The 9,656-nt window shown below is 49.8% G+C and overlaps 3 pseudogenes; all 3 read left to right on the forward strand.

The window, feature by feature from the left end:
- The first annotated feature begins 560 nt into the window (after positions 1–560).
- LOC146994573 (U2 spliceosomal RNA) lies at positions 561–710 on the forward strand (annotated as a pseudogene).
- A 5,345-nt stretch (positions 711–6,055) lies between these two features.
- On the forward strand, positions 6,056–6,233 carry LOC146994574 (U2 spliceosomal RNA; annotated as a pseudogene).
- A 1,916-nt stretch (positions 6,234–8,149) lies between these two features.
- On the forward strand, positions 8,150–8,271 carry LOC146994575 (U2 spliceosomal RNA; annotated as a pseudogene).
- Positions 8,272–9,656: the final 1,385 nt, after the last annotated feature.

Here is a 9,656-nt window from a genome sequence, read left to right on the forward strand (position 1 = left end):
GCTTATAAAAGCTGGAGGAAAACACCGGAATTCAGTTGTTTACTTACTGCTGTTATTGACTGTAGCGATTTCGCGTTGAGATCGGATTAACTTTTTCTACTTTGAATTTTGTTCCGGCCAACGTTTCCGTAAAACGTCCAATATAACTACTATAAGTTATTGCGATATTGTAGAAATATCTGTGAGGATATTTCAGCATTGTGGTTCATTTGCTGTAGTAAGAATAAAATTTGCAATTGAATCTTGAATGAAATGAACTTTTGACGTCCTTGGCTTTTTAAATCTAGCCCCGCCCAAGGAGGAGGGGACTGACGCCTCCAGAATGGGAACATTAGAAAAAACCGCAAAATGATGCACTTGACTAGACAGAAATTGGTCATCCTTGTACACCTCTTTTTTTGTAACATAGGAGGAGGATGAAATAACGACATATCATAAAAAGCCCCCAAGCAGCACTCGCTAACCTGAGTCTTCTGCACCCCCTTCTCCCCTGCACGAATGCTCAGGACTTTTGAAATATGAAAAATTGAAAGTGAATTCATCACGCCACAGAATTCTGCATCGCTTCTCGGCCTTTTGGCTAAGATCAAAGTGTAGTATCTGTTCTTATCAGCTTAATTTGCCCACGTAATTTTTTTCTATTTTTACAGTGGTGGATATGCTGAAGGTGTAGAAACCTCGCTTTGAGGGCGGAGCCGGGGTGAACCTTGGGTAAGTTTTGCTTTTTCTCTTCTTCCTGTTGACGCTTGATGGTTCGAATACGTTCTTTACTTGCGTTCAACAGAACCCTTTCCTATCCCCTCTGTGAGCGTGCAGGGTTTTTTTTTGGCTGTTTCCGTTACTGCTGGACTTACCGCAATCGGTTTGTCTGAGTGGTGGGCGGGGCCCTTCTGTCTCTGCCTTCCTTTTGCTAATAGCGACTGTGTTACAGCTCGCTTTAGTGTTGAGAAGGCTTCTTTTCTGTACTCTCTTGCTTTGCGTAGCACGGAGCACTTTTGTAGTGTATCCTTGCATACGTCGAGCCCTCATTTCTTTTCAGTTTCCACTTTCCCACCTATTTTGGTGGGTTTGGTCTTTCTCTTCTCACCTCTTTCCCTCATTCCTTCTGCTATCCGTTAAACTTTCTCCCCCCTTTTTTTTTCTTTTTTTCTTTTTTTTCTCTCTCTCTACCAGGTTTACCTTTGGCTCGGACGAAAGCTCTGACCTCCTGTCTTCTCGCTGATCTAACCAAAAGGCCCTTTTATTTTCTTGCTGCTGCTGTGCCTGCCTTCCTCTGATTACAGAATGTCTGGGTCTCCTGACACTGCTGATCCATCGACGCCCTGCCTTCCTGTGCTGGTACGTCCACCTCGGATCCCTTCGCCGACCACTCCTGGCCTGCCTCCGATGCCCACATCGCCTGTTCTGCTGTGCCCGATTGTGTCTCCACCTCCTTGTGATAGTCGCCGCCCTGAAGTCCTGCACAGCCCGTCGAGTAAGACTCCTTCTCGACACATCGCTGCCTCTGTCACTCCATTAGGACCACCACTTCTCAGAAGTGGCCACCTGAAGCAACTACTGGCAAGGATCACTGCTAGGCCACCTTCCACCTCCCACTCTGGTGCCACCTCCACGCTGCCTTCATCACATAGCCCAGAAAAGATGCCTCCTTCCATGGCCTGCCCACCTCTGCAGTCTCCATCCTCGTCTCCTGCTCCTTCCGAGGCTACTTCCATTGCTGGCTGTTCTCGCGCCTACCTGCGTGACGACAGGGACCCTTCTGCTAGATCCGGACGCTTCTCCTCCTTCCCGTGTTATGTCTGTGGAAGGATCTTCAGCAGAAGGAAAACGCTCCAGAGACACGTCGACCGACATGGTCCTGACTGCGTACAGAGCCATCCATCTCCGTTACCTGCCGCACCAGTACAGACTCCTGCTCCTAACCACGAATCGCCTGTGTGCCACCACACCAGAGCAAAGACAGCTGCTGGCCACGCTTGTTCCTCCCAGCCATGCCTGCCTGACATGCCCCTTGCAGAAGCTTCTACTTCATCACCTGCCTTATCTCCTCCGACTGTACACCTCAGCTTTATTCCCGTGGACTCGTCTTCTTCCTGCCATGCCACGCTTGCTCCTAGGCCTTCGCCGACCCCAGTCTCTTCCTCTGACTCTACCGCTCCATTGCCTCTCCAGGAGTCCGTGACGGATGATTCATCCTTTCCTGCTGCCTCCCCGTCCCCAGTTGCACCCAGCTCATCACCTCCTGGCGACCCTTCCCTCATGCCTAATGACGTGCTACCAAGTTCGCTGCCTCCTCCAGTCTCCGCTTCTGCTCCAATGGACATGACGCCCGCTGGTGCCTCCTCTGCTGTTCCTGCTCCCGAGTCCACATGCCGCGTCGACAGGACCGTCCATCTCGTCTTCCCCGTGACCGATACCTTAGCCTGTACCGAGTCAAGCTGCACTCGTACCTTCCACGCAAGGCAGTGGTCCCAGCTCCGTGACTCGTTGTGCCGCCACCTTCACTACGCACATGGGATCGATGTCGCCTCTACCAAGAACTGGTGTTCCCACTGCCACTCTCTTATCTCTTCTAGGGTCTCCACCCACTCCTGTTTCAAGGACCGCCCTGTCATACGTCCTTCCGGGATCTCTCACAGATGGAAGTGCAGCTCTTGTGACTTTTCCTGTCAGACACGTGGAGGTATCCTCAACCACCAGGCCCGTCACCGAAGAGAACGCCAGCGTGATTCTGCACCTGCTCCACCTCTCACCAGTGGTCCGCGCCGACGCCGCCGCCCTCATCAACGCCCTGACGCTTAGCCTGCTCCTGTTTCTGTCCCAGGTCCTCGCCCTCCAACTCCTGACAGCTCTCCACCTTTGGCCAGTGTGCTGCCTCATCCGTGCTCTGCTGCCCGGTCGTCGACCTCCAACTCCAGCCCGCCACCACCACCGGCTTCCGCTCACCGTGATTGCGATCCACCGAGTGGCCTACATCCTGATGCCTCATCCCCTGGTACTTCCCCTGATGACGTCGACTCCCCGCTGCATGAGGAGCCTTCCGACAGCGACTCGCCACTCCTTGCTCTACGCCCCAGATTGGTCTCCCTGCTCAGTGGTGATCCCTCTCGTAACTGGAGGCTTGCAGAGGAGTGCTTGGACGAGTTAGTTGCCACTGCCCGGGACGCCTTGAAGATCCCCGCCGCAACCTCACGTGCTCCTGCTCCCACTTCACGCCCTCCTTGTGCCACGGACCCAAGAGCTCTCCAACGCATCTACAGGAACCGACGACGCGCTGTCCGACTTCTGCTCGAAGGAGACTCTCCCCGATGTCCTCTTGACTGCGCCTCTGTGACGGCCCACTTCACACCTTCCTGCGAAAGCTCCGTTGATTCCTCTCTTTTCGCTTGCCGCCCTCCAGCTCCACATGAGGTTGACTGCTCCCTGTTCCTTCCGGAAGAGGTTGCTTCACGTCTCCGTGCCGCAGAGAACTCCGCCCCCGGTCCTGACCGGCTCTCCTACCATCACTGGAGGACTCTGGATCCAGATGGCAAGATCCTCGCGCTCGCCTTCAACATCTGCCTCAAGGCCCGCAGGATCCCCGACTCTTGGAAATCCTCACTCACCGTCCTCATCCACAAGCATGGAGACACCTCTGATGTCCACAACTGGCGGCCCATAGCCCTCAGCACCACCGTGGCCAAGCTCTTCACCGGTTGCCTCGCCCGTCGCATGACGTCCTGGATCCTTGAACACGATGTGCTTTCTTCGTCGCAAAAAGGATTCCTCCCTTTCGATGGTGTTTTCGAACACAACTTTGTCGTCGAACAGCGCATCCGCACTGCCCAACGCTCGAAGAAGGACATCTGCCTCGCCTCACTGGACCTCACCAACGCTTTTGGCTCTGTCCCACACGAGGCCATCCTCTCTGCCCTCAGAGCCTCAGGTGCTGGACCCACTTTCGCCGATATTGTACGCGATCTTTACCATGACGCCTCAACACAGTACCTCTGCTCTGATGGTGTTTCTGATCCCGTGCCCTCTGTCTGTGGTGTCCGCCAAGGCTGCCCACTTAGTGGTCTTCTTTTTAACTTGGCCATCGACCCTCTCATCCGTGCGGTCGACTCCTCCTCTCCTCTTCACTCTGTTCTCGCCTATGCTGACGACCTACTGCTGCTCGCCAACTCACCAGCCGAACTCCAAGACCACATCGACGTCGTCCACACCATGGCCTCCAGGTTATTGCTTCACTTCAACCCGGCGAAGTGTTTGACCATTCACATCTCCGGCCGTCAGCCCATTGGTACCCGCCCCTCCAGGTTCTCTCTCAATGAAGTGCCACTTCCTCACCTAGAGAATGAGACTGCAGGATCTTTCCTTGGGAAACCAATCGGCTTCCAGCTCCCGGCTGACCTCCACTTTGTCCACGGTTACCTTCAGGCCTGCAACACCATCCTTTCGTCCAAGCTTGCTCCCTGGCAGAGGATAGACGCCATGAAGTCGTTCATCATCCCTGCCATGGTCTTCGACATGCGGATGCGTCGCCATAAGAAAGGTGATTGGAGACGGATTGATGAGTTTGTGCGCCCTCTTCTGAAGTCGACTCTCAACATCCCACCCGAAGCGGCCAACGAGTACCTGTATGGTGACTCTGCAGCTGTCTGTCTTGGCATCCCGCTGACGAGTGAAGACTCTGACATAGCTCGCATTGACGGAGCGTTCAAGCTCCTCACCTCCCGGGACCCCTGTGTGCGCTCTCTTGCCTGGGAAGACCTCTCTCAGTTCGTCGGCACTCGCATCCGCCAACCTCCTACCGACGACGACCTGACTGCCTTCCTGTCCGCCTCCGATGACGGCCAGTTCCACCGCTCAAGCAACTCATCTTCCTCCACCTGGTCCGCTGCCCGTGCTGCCTCCCGTCGTCTTGGCGTCACCTGGTCCTCTGGTGATAACCGCTCTGTCTTCCTCCACTACGATGGTAACATCCTGGGAGCCTCCAAGCGCCACTTTATCTTCCGCTGCCTCTGCAGTGCCAAAAGATCTCAACGTGCCGACAAGCTCAAGTCTTACCCGAGCCAGGGTAAGGCAATTGAATGTGCTGCCGCCTCAAAATCCAGCAACCACTTCTTCCGTGAGGGGACCTACACGAGGTTCGCGGATTGGAGGTTCATCCATCGAGCCCGTCTGAACTTGGTGCCCCTCAACGGCAACAAACGCTCCAACCTTGGTTCGAAAGGCTGCCGCAGATGTGCTCATCCCAATGAGACGCTCCCTCACGTCATCGAGCACTGTATGAGATACAGCAGGCTGTACCAACTCCGCCACAACAACATTGTGGAGCGGATTAAGAAGGCGGCCATGGGACGTTGGGATGTGTACAGTGAAAACCAACGTATTAATTCTCTACCTGTCCGCCCCGACCTGGTCCTTACCAAAGGGAACTCTGCCTTAATTCTCGATATCACGGTCCCTTTTGACAACCGACTTGAGTCCTTTGACCGTGCCCGCCGCGAAAAAGAGACCAAGTATGAGGAAGTCGCCAACATCCTTCGTGAGACCTTTGCGGACGTCAAAGTTGAGGCCATCGTCGTTGGTGCCTTAGGGTCATGGGACCCGAAGAATGACAGAATCGTCCATCGCCTCTGTTCAAACAAGTACGCCACCGTCATGCGCAGGCTCATAGTGAGCGACACAATTCGTATCTCGCGTGACATCTATATTGAGCACCTGACGGGACAACGTCAAATTCCTTGGACTGAACGCGCAGCCGAAAACTAATGCCCGGATGCCTATCTCCTGAATCTTCTGATTTCATCTGTTGTGCTCCATCCCACCTGCCCATTTTCCAGCTGCTCCATAGTGCCTACTCGAACTTCTATTATTCACTTCTCAATGATCTCTCTCAACTTCGTGTCCTGTATATAGCTCCTGTAAATATGATTCAGTTGCAAAGCATACCTTTTGTATTTAAATTGGCTTCGCACATGTACATATATGATATCCTCGAAAACCGCACTGCGTGCGTTATTGGTAGCTCTCGCCAAGGTCCTACCAATATCATGTAAATTGGCACCAAATATGTTCAATAAATAGTTTTTACTCTGTTCTTATCAGCTTAATATCTGATACGACGTCGACATGACGTCAAGATATTAAACTAATTTTTGCAGATAGGCTTGTGGTTAGGAATTTATTCCGCCCTCGCCACGGGTTGGCCTGCTATGGCACTACTTGCAGGATACGGCCCACAATATATCCAAAAAGCAGAAACTTCACTCACCCACTGCATCCTCAGGAAAACGTCCTTTTAAAATGGCCCCTTCAAATTTCAGAAAACCGAAGGTCTGACAACATCATACCTTTGTACGAGTGTGCGGCGACCTGCCTTTTTTTAACTTGCTATTGCTCGGGCCCCTCGTTCTTTTCCTCGGAATGGGAACATTCTGGAGCCTCGGGTTTAACCCTCGTTCTTTTCAGTGTCAAGTTCTGGTTTCTGTAAATACGAAGTTTTATTCGTATTTACAGAAATTCCATAAATCCACATTTTTTTTCCCGTACTGTTAACAACTTACTCATTCTGTCTGACTGATTGAACGAAGATCGGCCTCGAAATATCACTCAAATTTCATTTGCAGTAACATTTTTGTCTCATTTCATGTAAGTTTGAGAGAATTCCTATTCACATTTGCCAGATCTTTCCCACTACAGCGCGCGTATACACATTGCTTCTTTCAACACACGAGCCTTTTTATTGTAAATAACTCTCAAAAGGGTGTAAAATGTTTGTAGGCACACTGCAGCAACAAAGATTTTTCTGTCTGTTTCCTAATGTTTTGTTTGTTTTGTTTGTCTCTGTATGATTTCTAAACGCCAGCTAATTGTAATGGTCTACAATTATTGTTAAGGATTGTTGTATTTATGTTTTTATTCATTCATTCATTTATTTTGTTGGCACATTAATATTAACAAACGGGAAAATGCCAATAGATAGCTGCACTATGCAGGAAGCAGTTTATTCTGAGTTTTGAGATGGCTTGCCCGCCGCTAGTGTGGAAGTGTAGAATACAAAGTAATCATTAATTGTAAATTAAAAAGTACTGTTTTATTGTACATATTACAAATTAATTTGTAAAGTGTTTTTTGTAATTTTTCTGTTTGTTTAATTGTTTTAAGTTCCTAATATTTCACTCTGTGTTTTCAAGTGCAACGTTTGAACTGAAGAGAGAGAGAGAGAGTATCTCTGAGTTGGAAACCATGTGCTGGACTGTGCATGTCGAGTTTGTGTCAATCAAACTCTGGCATTATGTAATGCAGTTTTGGCTGATAAATTTTACTGTCTCAATATTTGTTTAATCACAAAAAATAATTTCTTCCCAAGCATGGGCATTCGATAACTCCAGGAATATTTATTTATTTATTTTTGGTTTTGCTATTTTTATTGCCTTTGTAATTACATTTGTTTTATATTCACCTGCAGTGAAGAATGAGATTTTTTGGAGGAGGAAGCTACTCCAGAGAAATGAACACTTTCATGAATATTTCATTGTCCTCTTTTCCCATCTGAAAAAAAATTGAGAAAATACGAGAATATTATGTTGCATGGTGCATAAGCTTATAAAAGCTGGAGGAAAACACCGGAATTCAGTTGTTTACTTACTGCTGTTATTGACTGTAGCGATTTCGCGTTGAGATCGGATTAACTTTTTCTACTTTGAATTTTGTTCCGGCCAACGTTTCCGTAAAACGTCCAATATAACTACTATAAGTTATTGCGATATTGTAGAAATATCTGTGAGGATATTTCAGCATTGTGGTTCATTTGCTGTAGTAAGAATAAAATTTGCAATTGAATCTTGAATGAAATGAACTTTTGACGTCCTTGGCTTTTTAAAACTAGCCCCGCCCAAGGAGGAGGGGACTGACGCCTCCAGAATGGGAACATTAGAAAAAACCGCAAAATGATGCACTTGACTAGACAGAAATTGGTCATCCTTGTACACCTCTTTTTTTGTAACATAGGAGGAGGATGAAATAACGACATATCATAAAAAGCCCCCAAGCAGCACTCGCTAACCTGAGTCTTCTGCACCCCCTTCTCCCCTGCACGAATGCTCAGGACTTTTGAAATATGAAAAATTGAAAGTGAATTCATCACGCCACAGAATTCTGCATCGCTTCTCGGCCTTTTGGCTAAGATCAAAGTGTAGTATCTGTTCTTATCAGCTTAATTTGCCCACGTAATTTTTTTCTATTTTTACAGTGGTGGATATGCTGAAGGAGTAGAAACCTCACTTGGAGGGCGGAGCCGGGGTGAACCTTGGGTAAGTTTTGCTTTTTCTCTTCTTCCTGTTGACGCTTGATGGTTCGAATACGTTCTTTACTTGCGTTCAACAGAACCCTTTCCTATCCCCCCTGTGAGCGTGCAGGGTTTTTTTTTGGCTGTTTCCGTTACTGCTGGACTTACCGCAATCGGTTTGTCTGAGTGGTGGGCGGGGCCCTTCTGTCTCTGCCTTCCTTTTGCTAATAGCGACTGTGTTACAGCTCGCTTTAGTGTTGAGAAGGCTTCTTTTCTGTACTCTCTTGCTTTGCGTAGCACGGAGCACTTTTGTAGTGTATCCTTGCATACGTCGAGCCCTCATTTCTTTTCAGTTTCCACTTTCCCACCTATTTTGGTGGGTTTGGTCTTTCTCTTCTCACCTCTTTCCCTCATTCCTTCTGCTATCCGTTAAACTTTCTCCCCCCTTTTTTTTCTTTTTTTCTTTTTTTCTCTCTCTCTACCAGGTTTACCTTTGGCTCGGACGAAAGCTCTGACCTCCTGTCTTCTCGCTGATCTAACCAAAAGGCCCTTTTATTTTCTTGCTGCTGCTGTGCCTGCCTTCCTCTGATTACAGAATGTCTGGGTCTCCTGACACTGCTGATCCATCGACGCCCTGCCTTCCTGTGCTGGTACGTCCACCTCGGATCCCTTCGCCGACCACTCCTGGCCTGCCTCCGATGCCCACATCGCCTGTTCTGCTGTGCCCGATTGTGTCTCCACCTCCTTGTGATAGTCGCCGCCCTGAAGTCCTGCACAGCCCGTCGAGTAAGACTCCTTCTCGACACATCGCTGCCTCTGTCACTCCATTAGGACCACCACTTCTCAGAAGTGGCCACCTGAAGCAACTACTGGCAAGGATCACTGCTAGGCCACCTTCCACCTCCCACTCTGGTGCCACCTCCACGCTGCCTTCATCACATAGCCCAGAAAAGATGCCTCCTTCCATGGCCTGCCCACCTCTGCAGTCTCCATCCTCGTCTCCTGCTCCTTCCGAGGCTACTTCCATTGCTGGCTGTTCTCGCGCCTACCTGCGTGACGACAGGGACCCTTCTGCTAGATCCGGACGCTTCTCCTCCTTCCCGTGTTATGTCTGTGGAAGGATCTTCAGCAGAAGGAAAACGCTCCAGAGACACGTCGACCGACATGGTCCTGACTGCGTACAGAGCCATCCATCTCCGTTACATGCCGCACCAGTACAGACTCCTGCTCCTAACCACGAATCGCCTGTGTGCCACCACACCAGAGCAAAGACAGCTGCTGGCCACGCTTGTTCCTCCCAGCCATGCCTGCCTGACATGCCCCTTGCAGAAGCTTCTACTTCATCACCTGCCTTATCTCCTCCGACTGTACACCTCAGCTT

The sequence above is a fragment of the Stegodyphus dumicola genome, chromosome 11, assembly GCF_044657685.1.
Source record: "Stegodyphus dumicola isolate Sdum_Otavi_A_Nest chromosome 11, ASM4465768v1".
Lineage (NCBI taxonomy): Eukaryota > Metazoa > Arthropoda > Arachnida > Araneae > Eresidae > Stegodyphus > Stegodyphus dumicola.